This window comes from Ranitomeya imitator, chromosome 1 (assembly GCF_032444005.1).
Source record: "Ranitomeya imitator isolate aRanImi1 chromosome 1, aRanImi1.pri, whole genome shotgun sequence".
NCBI classification, from domain to species: Eukaryota; Metazoa; Chordata; class Amphibia; order Anura; family Dendrobatidae; genus Ranitomeya; species Ranitomeya imitator.
In genome coordinates this window covers 515,559,093-515,577,090 of record NC_091282.1, presented here as the reverse complement: position 1 = coordinate 515,577,090, position 17,998 = coordinate 515,559,093, and the positions used below count along the sequence as shown (strand labels likewise).

At 47.0% G+C, this 17,998-nt stretch overlaps 1 protein-coding gene across 1 annotated transcript in view; it reads right to left on the bottom strand.

Moving 5' to 3' along the window:
* GRIN3A (glutamate ionotropic receptor NMDA type subunit 3A) overlaps positions 1-17,998 on the bottom strand; it is a 930,574-nt gene that overhangs the window by 192,168 nt on the left and 720,408 nt on the right. The gene's annotated exons all lie outside the window — the stretch shown is intronic.

Genomic DNA, 17,998 nt, shown 5'->3' with positions numbered 1-17,998 from the left:
GCAATAAATAGGACTGCTGCACACAAAAGTGTGGACAAATAAACAAGAGAACTGTGCAGAAAGGAGCAACAGGATTTTTGCTTTTAAAAAAGCAGTTGGTTTGCACAGCGGCTTACAAACAGCAATGCAGCTATCAGGGAGCCTTATAAGCTACAGAGCTGATGCACAAAAACATAAACTCCACTGTCCCTGCAAAGAAAAGGTGGTGTTTGACAGTGCAAATCGTTACAGCACAAGCAGTTTCGGGGTTAATCTTCCCTCCCTAACTATATCTCTTCTTCTGATGAAGCTGCGGCAACATCTCCCTATGTTACGATCGGCAGAAGTAAGATGGCGGTTGGCGTGCACGCCCCTTTTTAGCCCCTGTGATGCCGCAGAAAGCAAGCCAATCACTGTAATGCCCGTCTCTAAGATGGTGGGGACCGAGACCTATGTCATCACGCTGCCCACACTATGCGTCCTCCTTCATTGGATGAGAAATGGCGCTGAAAATGTCATGCGAAACGCGACTTTGGCGCGCTGATCGCCGACCTCATAACCGATCCCACCCTAGGATCGGGTCGGGTTTCACGAAACCCGACCTTGCCGAAAGTCGGCGATTTTTGAATTTGTCCGATCCATTTCGCTCAACCCTATTCGAGACTACACAGCTCTCTGCATCAGGCGAAGACTAAAAGAAATTCTGAAGAATCACATATTTATGCATAACATAACACAGAAAAAAAAACAAAAAACAAACCAAGGATAAGACAGGTGACATGAAGCAAAATTACCATTTTTACAGGTAATGTGTTCAACAGGTACAGTTAATAGAGGAAGTGAGTGCAGAGTAGGAGGGCTTCTAAAAAAAACTAACTGTTAGGGCTAGCAGAACGCACAAAATAATTAAATAGATACTATAAGGTGCGTTCGCAGCCCGGGGTCCACCGTGCAGAGATGGAACCTGCTGCTAAGTAATGACGGACTGTATGGCGGTACAATGAGGATACACACATGGGTTAACTTCACCCTGTATGAAGAAAGCGATCCCTGTTAAGTCACAGTGTCGCGGTACCACACAGAGAGTGCAAGCAAGGAACCACAGAACTCTATCCCAGGACACAGGATTAGAGTTAGTGTAGACCTCTTGCGATCGATACCACAATTGGGGTATCAGAGTAACTAATATGCACAGAAGTGCATGCTGTGCCACACTGGCGGACGCCACAAACCACCCAGACTTGGGTAAGGTAAGCGCTCTAATAGCGCACGGCGCTGCACTGGCGGTCACAGAAGTTAGACGCTGTTTCGTGCATTAAGACTGTGAGTTCAGCCGGGCGCTAGATTGCAGCTATACACCTTACGTGAACAGTCATACACAAGGGATGGGTTTTTTAAGGAACGACTTGCACTCATCAACACACACGATAACAATTGTATACTAGCGCATGGCCGTGCGGTCATGCGAAGCTTATATAGCTGCAGCACGTTCAGGACCTTCCAATGAAAAACCAATGGGAAGCTGCCACAGAAGTTTAGCACCTTCAGGACCTTCCAATAAAGGACCAATGGGATCTGCTGCAGTATCTGAGCATGTGACCCCCGACCTCCAATGGGAGGTCATCCCGTGGGCATGCTCAGAAAGGGAAAATCTGGACTTAGTCCCAGAAAGACCTGCTAGCTGCTGAACATTGCTGGCTACAAGAACAGAGCCTGGAAGGGCAGTAGTAACCAGTCGTCCAGTATTAGCCTGAGTTAGACGCTGGGACTGTCGTCTCCGCTGAGCACACTCCACTGCAGCTGGAGAAGAATGGGAGACCGCAGCGGAGATGGTTTGAGATTCCCCCTGTGCAGTAGCAGGAACTCGACAACTAACACTAACAGGTCTGTGAAAGCCAGAAATACTTATTTCATGCAATAAAATGCAAGTTAATTATTTAAAAATCATACAATGTGATTTTCTCATTTTTAGATTCTGTCTCGCACAGTTGAAGTGTACCTACAATAAAAATTACAGACCTTTCTATTGTTTGCAGGTGGGAAAAATTTCAAAATTGGCAGTGTATCAAATACGTATTTTTCCCACTGTACATGTGATATATAAGGTTGTTGGTCATACTCAAAAGTTAGCTTTCTACTGTCCACAAAACCAAGAACATTTTAACATTTTCATTTTTTGTGAATGTCACTGTAAAGTTCCAGTCAGAGAATGCATCTTAAAACAATAAATAAATACGTAGGCAAATACATTTGAATAGCAAGACAATTCTCTTCTTAGAAACGGTAAATTGGAACGTCTTTGAATTTTATTGTCTGATTTGTATATGATTTTGTTGAAAAAAAAAAGGGTTTCACACATCTTCTGTAAAGTCATTGACACACTTGAGGTTCATGAGCTTTATTCTTTCTTTAGATTTATACATGTGGGGTTATTTAATATTGTTACTGTGTGAAAATTAAATTGTGTATTAACATGGGCAAAAATGGATTATATTGGAATTATGTTACAGAGCAGAATACATTTCCTCATATACTGTGCATAGTGAGTAAAAAAATTCAAGTTGAAGAAAGTTGATGCTGGTTTTACCTTACTTGGGATTTGTATACTCATTTACATGATGCATTATCCTGTCTAAAATCTTTTCCACCAGAGAATTTCCCAGAACACACCTGCAATCAATGGAAGTAATGGTGACTGAATTCAAGCTGTTTTTTGTTGTGTCTTGTTGGATTTGAAGGAATGAAGTGGACCAAAGCAAATCACCTGCACCTGCTATACTGAATAAGCTGTCTACAGGTATGGAGAAAAAAACTGCATAAAGTTTTCAAAAGTTTGAAAAATTAACTCTTCTGCGTGAATTGATTTCTAACTTTGTTTCCTGAAAGGTTCATAATGCCACAAAAAATGCAATTACCCAAATAACCAGAGTAAAAGTGTGGTTTTCTTTTGTTAAAGGGAATCTGTCAGTAGGATCCACCTGCAAAAGCCATCTATATGGGCACTAAAGTTAGAGGAAGCTGACTAAAGTGATCACTTGAACTCTATAATCCAATATCTTATTCCAAAGAACTCCACGTCTTTCTTAATATGTAAATAAATTGTGAAGATCTCTGGACAAGCTTATATATCAATGAGATATCTGCCTACCGAGCTTATTTTAAATGAAAAAGGGCATTAGCAGTGTGAGACATGTAATGACTGATGGTTTGCTCTCCTAATCTTAGGCTGGTTTCACATTTGCGTTTTTTGCCGCAGCGTTTGTACCGCATATAAACATATGCGTCGTGTTTTTCTATATTTAACATTAAAAATGCATGCGGGTTTTTTTTGTTCGCGTTTTGCCGCGTTTGACGACGCATGCGTCGTTTCGATGCTTGCGTCTTGGCGCGGAAATGCAACATGTAGTAATTTCTAGAGGCGTCTATTTGCCGCCAGGAAACACATGCGTTCGATTGCGCAAGGTTTGCGTAAAAAAAACATTGCTGTCTATGTAAACGCATGCGTTTTTAAGCACATGCGTTTGGTTGCGTTTTTGAACGCATGCGTTTCAATTGAGAAAACCATGTCTAGACACTGATAAGCCACCCCCCACCATCAAGGTGATAAAAGGGAGGGTGTGGACAGTTGCAGGTCACTTCTCACCAGACTCTGAAGCAGACAAGACATAGACAGGCTACATCTTGGAGGATAACAAGATCAATGTGAGTATATCCTAGCCAATGTCTTTATTTTCTATTTTTTGGCTCTACATGTCCTAATTTCTTCCATTTATTTCTTTCTACATGCATCAGAATGTCTTCTTCGGAGTCTTCATCTGGTGAGGTGTTTCGGCCATGACAGTCGGAAGTGGAGCATGTCAGTGAGGTGAGTATTTGCCTCGTCAGATTGGTAAGTATTCACTGTCACATCGACACATGTGACAATTTGATTTTTCTTTTTTTTTAGAGCTCTTCTACTGAGGCACAGACAGGGCAGGAGCAGCGGAGTCAAGGTCCGATGGAAAGACGGCAGCGGGTACGTATACAAGGCTGACTGTCCTCAGTGTAATATTCTTGAATCTTCCTTTCTTTCCACTCGTATTTCTTAACTTTTTTCTTCTGGAATTCTTTTGTATGTTGACTTTCCTATTCATGCCATTTCTCAGCATCTTTTTTCTTTCTTTTCCTTATGTAATTGAGCAAACTTTAATGACTTTCTTTAATTTTTAGGTTTCACAACGGGACGATGACCTGATAGACAATGACCTCCTTATCACCCTGGTCCAGGAGCGAGTCCCGTTGTGGGACAGCCGGGATCCACTGCACTCGAACAACAACATGATCCGGCGGTTATGGAATGAAGTGGCCCAAGCAATGTGGGATGGCTGAAACAACGCCCCGCCACGGGTCCGAAGTGCATTCGGTAAGTATTGCACTGCAGTGTGAAGCAGCAGAGACCTTGGCCGTGCTCACTCGACTGTGTGATGAAAGAAACTCTCAGGAGTTTCTCTCATCACACACAGTTGTCTGAGCACGGCAAAAAGTCCATTTTCTGACCATAATATTTTTTTTTTACAGTGGGCAAAGTTAAAACACGTTGGCGTTTGATGAAGGACCAGTTCGACAAAGACCTGCGTCAAGAGAGCCGTGTTCCCAGTGGTTCAAGAGCAAGGATCAGACGCTACAAATACCATTGCGTTCTGTCATTTTTAAGACCGGTCCTTGCCCAGAGAATGTAGCTATTTATCATATGCTTTAGGTTGTATTGTATTGCCATAATCTGTATTTTTAAATTCCACAGGATTTGGCGTCTGGTAAATTTTTGATAATAATTTTATTTTTCCTTTTTTCACAGCACATACTGCATGACTGTCGGCCCAGGTTCTGGAGCGGTCCTTCATCCGACATCCACGGACCCGTCCCAGCCATCCAGGAGCGCAGCAGCAAGTGGGCCTTCCACACTAACTGGAGACCAGGGAGCTGGTCCATCAGGTCTTCCCCTTTCGCAGTCCTCTTCCACTGCCCCCTTTTTTTGGGGCTCATCCCGGCAGTGGCAGAGGGCTTCAGACAGGTCACTCATGCCCAAGTTTTTGCACTTGAGCTCGGTTTTATACGAAGCAATCAAGGCTTTAGGTGACCGAATGGATGTTTCACATAACCTCTTGAATGCACGTATCCAGGAGGTCACCAAAAGCCTTGATCAAGTGAAAGCCAACCTCCAGAGGCCAGCTCATCATTTTTTTAACCAAATTGAACAGGGCATGTCGGAACACCTTACTCCTGATCTCTAGCTGAGTGTCATGCAGGGCCTGCAATGCTACTTACATGCAGGCTATGCAGCAGAGTCAATATTTCCAGCAGACAGTGGGGGCATATCCACCTGTGCCTTCACTGTCACGATTGTCCTCAATGCCGACCTCTGCTGCATCCCACTGCACGGCCACCTCAATTCCTTCCACAGCCGGACACCACTACAGCACCACCATGCCGAGTACAGTTGGACATCCCACCGACACCACCATGACATCCACTGCTCCTGCTTGGACCTCCTCCACTGACACCACGATGCAGCAGGACCCTGGCATGGCCTTCCGTACCGCCACCTCCACGATGCAGCAGGACCCTGGCATGGCCTTCCGTACCGCCACCACCACAATGCAGCAGGACCCTGGCATGGCCTTCCATACCGCCACCTCCACGATACAGAAGGACCCTGGCATGGCCTTCCGTACCGCCACCAACACGATGCAGCAGGACCCTGGCATGGCCTTCTGCTCTACAAGTGCTATGGACTCTGGCATGGCTGCACGCTCTACGAGCACTATGGACTCTGGCATGGCTGCACGCTCTATGAGCACTATGGACTCTGGCATTGCTGCATGCTCTACGAGCACTATGGACTCTGGCATGGCTGCATGCTCTACGAGCACTGTGGACTCTGACACAGTGCAGCCAGACCCTGACAGGTCACCCGCCACCACGCCATGGCATATGAGCCCACCAAGACCTCCCCCAACCAGGCAAACCAAAATAAAAACCCAGAAAAAAAAACAGTGGACTCTTAGCATTCCATCCCCTTCACGTACCAATGTGTCTGTAATGTCAGGTTTGTCTCACCCTTCCAGTGCGTCTCAAGCCTCTCATGTGTCAAGCCCCATCCCCGAACTTCCAGTCCCTTCTAGTTTCATTGCCTCTTCTCCTGCCACCTCTGCGTTGTCCATGGTTAGCCAGGCCTCAGTTCTTCACCCCCCCCCGTTTACATCACTCTACCCTAAGCCGGCACAGTAAAAAATAATTTTTTGAGTTGTTAAGAAAATAAAAAAAGTTTGATTTGCCACAATTATGTTTGGTTTATTGTGTCTTCTGCCGCCAGCAACACACACCGTGCGCCAAGAAACGTCACCACACACTTACTTTTTGGGCCACATCATATGTCGAGTAGTTAAAAACAAAAAGACTGTAGCTTTGTGTGTCTTTAGTATACGGATATGAGGTGGGCCAAAAAATATTACATGCATCTCCATAATCTCTTTTTGTCTATGCCTAGTGTGGCAGTCTGAAGAGAAAATGGTGGAAATACAGCTTCTGGGAGAAGCGAAGTCTCCCTAAGCTAGAAGATCGTTGGGTACAGCCGGGACCAGCTGCTTCGAAAGCATCACCAAACCAGGGATTCAAGCTTCAGGAGGCTAATTTGCATATTCCAGGTGCCTTCTGGGAGAAGCGAAGTCTCCCTAAGCTAGAAGATCGTTGGGTACAGCCGGGACCAGCTGCTTCGAAAGCATCACCAAACCAGGGATTCAAGCTTCAGGAGGCTAATTTGCATATTCCAGGTGCCTTCTGGGAGAAGCGAAGTCTCCCTAAGCTAGAAGATCGTTGGGTACAGCCGGGACCAGCTGCTTCGAAAGCATCACCAAACCAGGGATTCAAGCTTCAGGAGGCTAATTTGCATATTCCAGGTGCCTTCTGGGAGAAGCGAAGTCTCCCTAAGCTAGAAGATCGTTGGGTACAGCCGGGACCAGCTGCTTCGAAAGCATCACCAAACCAGGGATTCAAGCTTCAGGAGGCTAATTTGCATATTCCAGGTGCCTTCTGGGAGAAGCGAAGTCTCCCTAAGCTAGAAGATCGTTGGGTACAGCCGGGACCAGCTGCTTCGAAAGCATCACCAAACCAGGGATTCAAGCTTCAGGAGGCTAATTTGCATATTCCAGGTGCCTTCTGGGAGAAGCGAAGTCTCCCTAAGCTAGAAGATCGTTGGGTACAGCCGGGACCAGCTGCTTCGAAAGCATCACCAAACCAGGGATTCAAGCTTCAGGAGGCTAATTTGCATATTCCAGGTGCCTTCTGGGAGAAGCGAAGTCTCCCTAAGCTAGAAGATCGTTGGGTACAGCCGGGACCAGCTGCTTCGAAAGCATCACCAAACCAGGGATTCAAGCTTCAGGAGGCTAATTTGCATATTCCAGGTGCCTTCTGGGAGAAGCGAAGTCTCCCTAAGCTAGAAGATCGTTGGGTACAGCCGGGACCAGCTGCTTCGAAAGCATCACCAAACCAGGGATTCAAGCTTCAGGAGGCTAATTTGCATATTCCAGGTGCCTTCTGGGAGAAGCGAAGTCTCCCTAAGCTAGAAGATCGTTGGGTACAGCCGGGACCAGCTGCTTCGAAAGCATCACCAAACCAGGGATTCAAGCTTCAGGAGGCTAATTTGCATATTCCAGGTGCCTTCTGGGAGAAGCGAAGTCTCCCTAAGCTAGAAGATCGTTGGGTACAGCCGGGACCAGCTGCTTCGAAAGCATCACCAAACCAGGGATTCAAGCTTCAGGAGGCTAATTTGCATATTCCAGGTGCCTTCTGGGAGAAGCGAAGTCTCCCTAAGCTAGAAGATCGTTGGGTACAGCCGGGACCAGCTGCTTCGAAAGCATCACCAAACCAGGGATTCAAGCTTCAGGAGGCTAATTTGCATATTCCAGGTGCCTTCTGGGAGAAGCGAAGTCTCCCTAAGCTAGAAGATCGTTGGGTACAGCCGGGACCAGCTGCTTCGAAAGCATCACCAAACCAGGGATTCAAGCTTCAGGAGGCTAATTTGCATATTCCAGGTGCCTTCTGGGAGAAGCGAAGTCTCCCTAAGCTAGAAGATCGTTGGGTACAGCCGGGACCAGCTGCTTCGAAAGCATCACCAAACCAGGGATTCAAGCTTCAGGAGGCTAATTTGCATATTCCAGGTGCCTTCTGGGAGAAGCGAAGTCTCCCTAAGCTAGAAGATCGTTGGGTACAGCCGGGACCAGCTGCTTCGAAAGCATCACCAAACCAGGGATTCAAGCTTCAGGAGGCTAATTTGCATATTCCAGGTGCCTTCTGGGAGAAGCGAAGTCTCCCTAAGCTAGAAGATCGTTGGGTACAGCCGGGACCAGCTGCTTCGAAAGCATCACCAAACCAGGGATTCAAGCTTCAGGAGGCTAATTTGCATATTCCAGGTGCCTTCTGGGAGAAGCGAAGTCTCCCTAAGCTAGAAGATCGTTGGGTACAGCCGGGACCAGCTGCTTCGAAAGCATCACCAAACCAGGGATTCAAGCTTCAGGAGGCTAATTTGCATATTCCAGGTGCCTTCTGGGAGAAGCGAAGTCTCCCTAAGCTAGAAGATCGTTGGGTACAGCCGGGACCAGCTGCTTCGAAAGCATCACCAAACCAGGGATTCAAGCTTCAGGAGGCTAATTTGCATATTCCAGGTGCCTTCTGGGAGAAGCGAAGTCTCCCTAAGCTAGAAGATCGTTGGGTACAGCCGGGACCAGCTGCTTCGAAAGCATCACCAAACCAGGGATTCAAGCTTCAGGAGGCTAATTTGCATATTCCAGGTGCCTTCTGGGAGAAGCGAAGTCTCCCTAAGCTAGAAGATCGTTGGGTACAGCCGGGACCAGCTGCTTCGAAAGCATCACCAAACCAGGGATTCAAGCTTCAGGAGGCTAATTTGCATATTCCAGGTGCCTTCTGGGAGAAGCGAAGTCTCCCTAAGCTAGAAGATCGTTGGGTACAGCCGGGACCAGCTGCTTCGAAAGCATCACCAAACCAGGGATTCAAGCTTCAGGAGGCTAATTTGCATATTCCAGGTGCCTTCTGGGAGAAGCGAAGTCTCCCTAAGCTAGAAGATCGTTGGGTACAGCCGGGACCAGCTGCTTCGAAAGCATCACCAAACCAGGGATTCAAGCTTCAGGAGGCTAATTTGCATATTCCAGGTGCCTTCTGGGAGAAGCGAAGTCTCCCTAAGCTAGAAGATCGTTGGGTACAGCCGGGACCAGCTGCTTCGAAAGCATCACCAAACCAGGGATTCAAGCTTCAGGAGGCTAATTTGCATATTCCAGGTGCCTTCTGGGAGAAGCGAAGTCTCCCTAAGCTAGAAGATCGTTGGGTACAGCCGGGACCAGCTGCTTCGAAAGCATCACCAAACCAGGGATTCAAGCTTCAGGAGGCTAATTTGCATATTCCAGGTGCCTTCTGGGAGAAGCGAAGTCTCCCTAAGCTAGAAGATCGTTGGGTACAGCCGGGACCAGCTGCTTCGAAAGCATCACCAAACCAGGGATTCAAGCTTCAGGAGGCTAATTTGCATATTCCAGGTGCCTTCTGGGAGAAGCGAAGTCTCCCTAAGCTAGAAGATCGTTGGGTACAGCCGGGACCAGCTGCTTCGAAAGCATCACCAAACCAGGGATTCAAGCTTCAGGAGGCTAATTTGCATATTCCAGGTGCCTTCTGGGAGAAGCGAAGTCTCCCTAAGCTAGAAGATCGTTGGGTACAGCCGGGACCAGCTGCTTCGAAAGCATCACCAAACCAGGGATTCAAGCTTCAGGAGGCTAATTTGCATATTCCAGGTGCCTTCTGGGAGAAGCGAAGTCTCCCTAAGCTAGAAGATCGTTGGGTACAGCCGGGACCAGCTGCTTCGAAAGCATCACCAAACCAGGGATTCAAGCTTCAGGAGGCTAATTTGCATATTCCAGGTGCCTTCTGGGAGAAGCGAAGTCTCCCTAAGCTAGAAGATCGTTGGGTACAGCCGGGACCAGCTGCTTCGAAAGCATCACCAAACCAGGGATTCAAGCTTCAGGAGGCTAATTTGCATATTCCAGGTGCCTTCTGGGAGAAGCGAAGTCTCCCTAAGCTAGAAGATCGTTGGGTACAGCCGGGACCAGCTGCTTCGAAAGCATCACCAAACCAGGGATTCAAGCTTCAGGAGGCTAATTTGCATATTCCAGGTGCCTTCTGGGAGAAGCGAAGTCTCCCTAAGCTAGAAGATCGTTGGGTACAGCCGGGACCAGCTGCTTCGAAAGCATCACCAAACCAGGGATTCAAGCTTCAGGAGGCTAATTTGCATATTCCAGGTGCCTTCTGGGAGAAGCGAAGTCTCCCTAAGCTAGAAGATCGTTGGGTACAGCCGGGACCAGCTGCTTCGAAAGCATCACCAAACCAGGGATTCAAGCTTCAGGAGGCTAATTTGCATATTCCAGGTGCCTTCTGGGAGAAGCGAAGTCTCCCTAAGCTAGAAGATCGTTGGGTACAGCCGGGACCAGCTGCTTCGAAAGCATCACCAAACCAGGGATTCAAGCTTCAGGAGGCTAATTTGCATATTCCAGGTGCCTTCTGGGAGAAGCGAAGTCTCCCTAAGCTAGAAGATCGTTGGGTACAGCCGGGACCAGCTGCTTCGAAAGCATCACCAAACCAGGGATTCAAGCTTCAGGAGGCTAATTTGCATATTCCAGGTGCCTTCTGGGAGAAGCGAAGTCTCCCTAAGCTAGAAGATCGTTGGGTACAGCCGGGACCAGCTGCTTCGAAAGCATCACCAAACCAGGGATTCAAGCTTCAGGAGGCTAATTTGCATATTCCAGGTGCCTTCTGGGAGAAGCGAAGTCTCCCTAAGCTAGAAGATCGTTGGGTACAGCCGGGACCAGCTGCTTCGAAAGCATCACCAAACCAGGGATTCAAGCTTCAGGAGGCTAATTTGCATATTCCAGGTGCCTTCTGGGAGAAGCGAAGTCTCCCTAAGCTAGAAGATCGTTGGGTACAGCCGGGACCAGCTGCTTCGAAAGCATCACCAAACCAGGGATTCAAGCTTCAGGAGGCTAATTTGCATATTCCAGGTGCCTTCTGGGAGAAGCGAAGTCTCCCTAAGCTAGAAGATCGTTGGGTACAGCCGGGACCAGCTGCTTCGAAAGCATCACCAAACCAGGGATTCAAGCTTCAGGAGGCTAATTTGCATATTCCAGGTGCCTTCTGGGAGAAGCGAAGTCTCCCTAAGCTAGAAGATCGTTGGGTACAGCCGGGACCAGCTGCTTCGAAAGCATCACCAAACCAGGGATTCAAGCTTCAGGAGGCTAATTTGCATATTCCAGGTGCCTTCTGGGAGAAGCGAAGTCTCCCTAAGCTAGAAGATCGTTGGGTACAGCCGGGACCAGCTGCTTCGAAAGCATCACCAAACCAGGGATTCAAGCTTCAGGAGGCTAATTTGCATATTCCAGGTGCCTTCTGGGAGAAGCGAAGTCTCCCTAAGCTAGAAGATCGTTGGGTACAGCCGGGACCAGCTGCTTCGAAAGCATCACCAAACCAGGGATTCAAGCTTCAGGAGGCTAATTTGCATATTCCAGGTGCCTTCTGGGAGAAGCGAAGTCTCCCTAAGCTAGAAGATCGTTGGGTACAGCCGGGACCAGCTGCTTCGAAAGCATCACCAAACCAGGGATTCAAGCTTCAGGAGGCTAATTTGCATATTCCAGGTGCCTTCTGGGAGAAGCGAAGTCTCCCTAAGCTAGAAGATCGTTGGGTACAGCCGGGACCAGCTGCTTCGAAAGCATCACCAAACCAGGGATTCAAGCTTCAGGAGGCTAATTTGCATATTCCAGGTGCCTTCTGGGAGAAGCGAAGTCTCCCTAAGCTAGAAGATCGTTGGGTACAGCCGGGACCAGCTGCTTCGAAAGCATCACCAAACCAGGGATTCAAGCTTCAGGAGGCTAATTTGCATATTCCAGGTGCCTTCTGGGAGAAGCGAAGTCTCCCTAAGCTAGAAGATCGTTGGGTACAGCCGGGACCAGCTGCTTCGAAAGCATCACCAAACCAGGGATTCAAGCTTCAGGAGGCTAATTTGCATATTCCAGGTGCCTTCTGGGAGAAGCGAAGTCTCCCTAAGCTAGAAGATCGTTGGGTACAGCCGGGACCAGCTGCTTCGAAAGCATCACCAAACCAGGGATTCAAGCTTCAGGAGGCTAATTTGCATATTCCAGGTGCCTTCTGGGAGAAGCGAAGTCTCCCTAAGCTAGAAGATCGTTGGGTACAGCCGGGACCAGCTGCTTCGAAAGCATCACCAAACCAGGGATTCAAGCTTCAGGAGGCTAATTTGCATATTCCAGGTGCCTTCTGGGAGAAGCGAAGTCTCCCTAAGCTAGAAGATCGTTGGGTACAGCCGGGACCAGCTGCTTCGAAAGCATCACCAAACCAGGGATTCAAGCTTCAGGAGGCTAATTTGCATATTCCAGGTGCCTTCTGGGAGAAGCGAAGTCTCCCTAAGCTAGAAGATCGTTGGGTACAGCCGGGACCAGCTGCTTCGAAAGCATCACCAAACCAGGGATTCAAGCTTCAGGAGGCTAATTTGCATATTCCAGGTGCCTTCTGGGAGAAGCGAAGTCTCCCTAAGCTAGAAGATCGTTGGGTACAGCCGGGACCAGCTGCTTCGAAAGCATCACCAAACCAGGGATTCAAGCTTCAGGAGGCTAATTTGCATATTCCAGGTGCCTTCTGGGAGAAGCGAAGTCTCCCTAAGCTAGAAGATCGTTGGGTACAGCCGGGACCAGCTGCTTCGAAAGCATCACCAAACCAGGGATTCAAGCTTCAGGAGGCTAATTTGCATATTCCAGGTGCCTTCTGGGAGAAGCGAAGTCTCCCTAAGCTAGAAGATCGTTGGGTACAGCCGGGACCAGCTGCTTCGAAAGCATCACCAAACCAGGGATTCAAGCTTCAGGAGGCTAATTTGCATATTCCAGGTGCCTTCTGGGAGAAGCGAAGTCTCCCTAAGCTAGAAGATCGTTGGGTACAGCCGGGACCAGCTGCTTCGAAAGCATCACCAAACCAGGGATTCAAGCTTCAGGAGGCTAATTTGCATATTCCAGGTGCCTTCTGGGAGAAGCGAAGTCTCCCTAAGCTAGAAGATCGTTGGGTACAGCCGGGACCAGCTGCTTCGAAAGCATCACCAAACCAGGGATTCAAGCTTCAGGAGGCTAATTTGCATATTCCAGGTGCCTTCTGGGAGAAGCGAAGTCTCCCTAAGCTAGAAGATCGTTGGGTACAGCCGGGACCAGCTGCTTCGAAAGCATCACCAAACCAGGGATTCAAGCTTCAGGAGGCTAATTTGCATATTCCAGGTGCCTTCTGGGAGAAGCGAAGTCTCCCTAAGCTAGAAGATCGTTGGGTACAGCCGGGACCAGCTGCTTCGAAAGCATCACCAAACCAGGGATTCAAGCTTCAGGAGGCTAATTTGCATATTCCAGGTGCCTTCTGGGAGAAGCGAAGTCTCCCTAAGCTAGAAGATCGTTGGGTACAGCCGGGACCAGCTGCTTCGAAAGCATCACCAAACCAGGGATTCAAGCTTCAGGAGGCTAATTTGCATATTCCAGGTGCCTTCTGGGAGAAGCGAAGTCTCCCTAAGCTAGAAGATCGTTGGGTACAGCCGGGACCAGCTGCTTCGAAAGCATCACCAAACCAGGGATTCAAGCTTCAGGAGGCTAATTTGCATATTCCAGGTGCCTTCTGGGAGAAGCGAAGTCTCCCTAAGCTAGAAGATCGTTGGGTACAGCCGGGACCAGCTGCTTCGAAAGCATCACCAAACCAGGGATTCAAGCTTCAGGAGGCTAATTTGCATATTCCAGGTGCCTTCTGGGAGAAGCGAAGTCTCCCTAAGCTAGAAGATCGTTGGGTACAGCCGGGACCAGCTGCTTCGAAAGCATCACCAAACCGCGCGCGAATTTTTGCCTGTAGGACATTATTGCAAGAGAGCTTGGCTGAGTAGATTACACAAGAAGGAAAACACACAGCAAGTCAGCAGGATCTAGGAGCAACATGGCAGATGTGACAACCTACATGGTGAGCTGCAGCATGTGCTACATGTTCACAGATCGACCAGAAGAAGAATCCAATTTCACCTGTCAGAAGTGTAGACTAGTGGCCCTTTTAGAAGAAAAGGTGCGGGGTCTGGAAGAAAGAATAGCAACTTTGAAACTCATCAAAGAGAATGAAGACTTTCTAGACAGAACAGAAGCATCTCTACTGGTCACAGAAGGTGCAAAAAGTGTCAGAGAACCTCCAAAAGCAGATGAGTGGAAGCATGTGACCAAAAGAAGCAAGAAGACCATGGAGAAATCACCAACCACACAACTGAAGAACCGATATCAAATCTTTGTAGAGGATGAAGATGGCACACCTAAGAATGAAGCAATACCAGCAAGCAAAAAAGAAAAGGGCACACAGCAACAAGTGACAGCAAAAAGTACAGCCAAGAAGCAACGAAGAGTGGTGGTGGTGGGAGACTCACTACTGAGAGGCACCGAAGCAGCCATCTGCAGACCGGACATAACTGCAAGAGAAGTATGCTGCCTTCCAGGTGCGATGATCAAGGATGTGACCGATAGGATACCAAAGCTCTTCAGCTCCAAGGATGTCCACCCATTTCTTCTGATACATGTTGGCACCAATGACACGGCAAGGAAGGACCTACCGACAATCTGCAAGGACTTTGAAGAGTTGGGGAAGAAAGTAAAGGAACTGGATGCACAGGTAGTTTTTTCTTCTATCCTTCCAGTAGACGGGCATGGCACCAGGAGATGGAACAGGATCCTTGATGCAAACAACTGGCTAAGACGATGGTGCAGACAACAAGGATTTGGATTCCTGGACCACGGTGTGAATTACTGGTATGATGGACTCCTCGCCAGAGACGGACTACACCTCAACAAACCTGGGAAACACACATTCGCCAGAAGACTCGCTACACTCATCAGGAGGGCGTTAAACTAGAAGAAGAGGGGACGGGAAGAAAAACATTAGACTCGAACAAAGACGACCCAGGAAAACATACTCAGAAGGGAGGTAAGAACATTTCTAAAACAATCCACAGTGAGGAGATTGGAACAAAACAAAATCCTCTAAACTGCATGCTCGCAAACGCCAGAAGCCTGACAAACAAGATGGAAGAACTAGAAGCAGAAATATCTACAGGTAACTTTGACATAGTGGGAATAACCGAGACATGGTTAGATGAAAGCTATGACTGGGCAGTTAACTTACAGGGTTACAGTCTGTTTAGAAAGGATCGTAAAAATCGGAGAGGAGGAGGGGTTTGTCTCTATGTAAAATCTTGTCTAAAGTCCACTTTAAGGGAGGATATTAGCGAAGGGAATGAGGATGTCGAGTCCATATGGGTTGAAATTCATGGAGGGAAAAATGGTAACAAAATTCTCATTGGGGTCTGTTACAAACCCCCAAATATAACAGAAAGCATGGAAAGTCTACTTCTAAAGCAGATAGATGAAGCTGCAACCCATAATGAGGTCCTGGTTATGGGGGACTTTAACTACCCGGATATTAACTGGGAAACAGAAACCTGTGAAACCCATAAAGGCAACAGGTTTCTGCTAATAACCAAGAAAAATTATCTTTCACAATTGGTGCAGAATCCAACCAGAGGAGCAGCACTTTTAGACCTAATACTATCTAATAGACCTGACAGAATAACAAATCTGCAGGTGGTTGGGCATTTAGGAAATAGCGACCACAATATTGTGCAGTTTCACCTGTCTTTCACTAGGGGGACTTGTCAGGGAGTCACAAAAACATTGAACTTTAGGAAGGCAAAGTTTGAACAGCTTAGAGATGCCCTTAATCTGGTAGACTGGGACAATATCCTCAGAAATGAGAATACAGATAATAAATGGGAAATGTTTAAGAACATCCTAAATAGGCAGTGTAAGCGGTTTATACCTTGTGGGAATAAAAGGACTAGAAATAGGAAAAACCCAATGTGGCTAAACAAAGAAGTAAGACAGGCAATTAACAGTAAAAAGAAAGCATTTGCACTACTAAAGCAGGATGGCACCATTGAAGCTCTAAAAAACTATAGGGAGAAAAATACTTTATCTAAAAAACTAATTAAAGCTGTCAAAAAGGAAACAGAGAAACACATTGCTAAGGAGAGTAAAACTAATCCCAAACTGTTCTTCAACTATATCAATAGTAAAAGAATAAAAACTGAAAATGTAGGCCCCTTAAAAAATAGTGAGGAAAGAATGGTTGTAGATGACGAGGAAAAAGCTAACATATTAAACACCTTCTTCTCCACGGTATTCACGGTGGAAAATGAAATGCTAGGTGAAATCCCAAGAAACAATGAAAACCCTATATTAAGGGTCACCAATCTAACCCAAGAAGAGGTGCGAAACCGGCTAAATAAGATTAAAATAGATAAATCTCCGGGTCCGGATGGCATACACCCACGAGTACTAAGAGAACTAAGTAATGTAATAGATAAACCATTATTTCTTATTTTTAGTGACTCTATAGCGACAGGGTCTGTTCCGCAGGACTGGCGCATAGCAAATGTGGTGCCAATATTCAAAAAGGGCTCTAAAAGTGAACCTGGAAATTATAGGCCAGTAAGTCTAACCTCTATTGTTGGTAAAATATTTGAAGGGTTTCTGAGGGATGTTATTCTGGATTATCTCAATGAGAATAACTGTTTAACTCCATATCAGCATGGGTTTATGAGAAATCGCTCCTGTCAAACCAATCTAATCAGTTTTTATGAAGAGGTAAGCTATAGACTGGACCACGGTGAGTCATTGGACGTGGTATATCTCGATTTTTCCAAAGCGTTTGATACCGTGCCGCACAAGAGGTTGGTACACAAAATGAGAATGCTTGGTCTGGGGGAAAATGTGTGTAAATGGGTTAGTAACTGGCTTAGTGATAGAAAGCAGAGGGTGGTTATAAATGGTATAGTCTCTAACTGGGTCGCTGTGACCAGTGGGGTACCGCAGGGGTCAGTATTGGGACCTGTTCTCTTCAACATATTCATTAATGATCTGGTAGAAGGTTTACACAGTAAAATATCGATATTTGCAGATGATACAAAACTATGTAAAGCAGTTAATACAAGAGAAGATAGTATTCTGCTACAGATGGATCTGGATAAGTTGGAAACTTGGGCTGAAAGGTGGCAGATGAGGTTTAACAATGATAAATGTAAGGTTATACACATGGGAAGAAGGAATCAATGTCACCATTACACACTGAATGGGAAACCACTGGGTAAATCTGACAGGGAGAAGGACTTGGGGATCCTAGTTAATGATAAACTTACCTGGAGCAGCCAGTGCCAGGCAGCAGCTGCCAAGGCAAACAGGATCATGGGGTGCATTAAAAGAGGTCTGGATACACATGATGAGAGCATTATACTGCCTCTGTACAAATCCCTAGTTAGACCGCACATGGAGTACTGTGTCCAGTTTTGGGCACCGGTGCTCAGGAAGGATATAATGGAACTAGAGAGAGTACAAAGGAGGGCAACAAAATTAATAAAGGGGATGGGAGAACTACAATACCCAGATAGATTAGCGAAATTAGGATTATTTAGTCTAGAAAAAAGACGACTGAGGGGCGATCTAATAACCATGTATAAGTATATAAGGGGACAATACAAATATCTCGCTGAGGATCTGTTTATACCAAGGAAGGTGACGGGCACAAGGGGGCATTCTTTGCGTCTGGAGGAGAGAAGGTTTTTCCACCAACATAGAAGAGGATTCTTTACTGTTAGGGCAGTGAGAATCTGGAATTGCTTGCCTGAGGAGGTGGTGATGGTGAACTCAGTCGAGGGGTTCAAGAGAGGCCTGGATGTCTTCCTGGAGCAGAACAATATTGTATCATACAATTATTAGGTTCTGTAGAAGGACGTAGATCTGGGGATTTATTATGATGGAATATAGGCTGAACTGGATGGACAAATGTCTTTTTTCGGCCTTACTAACTA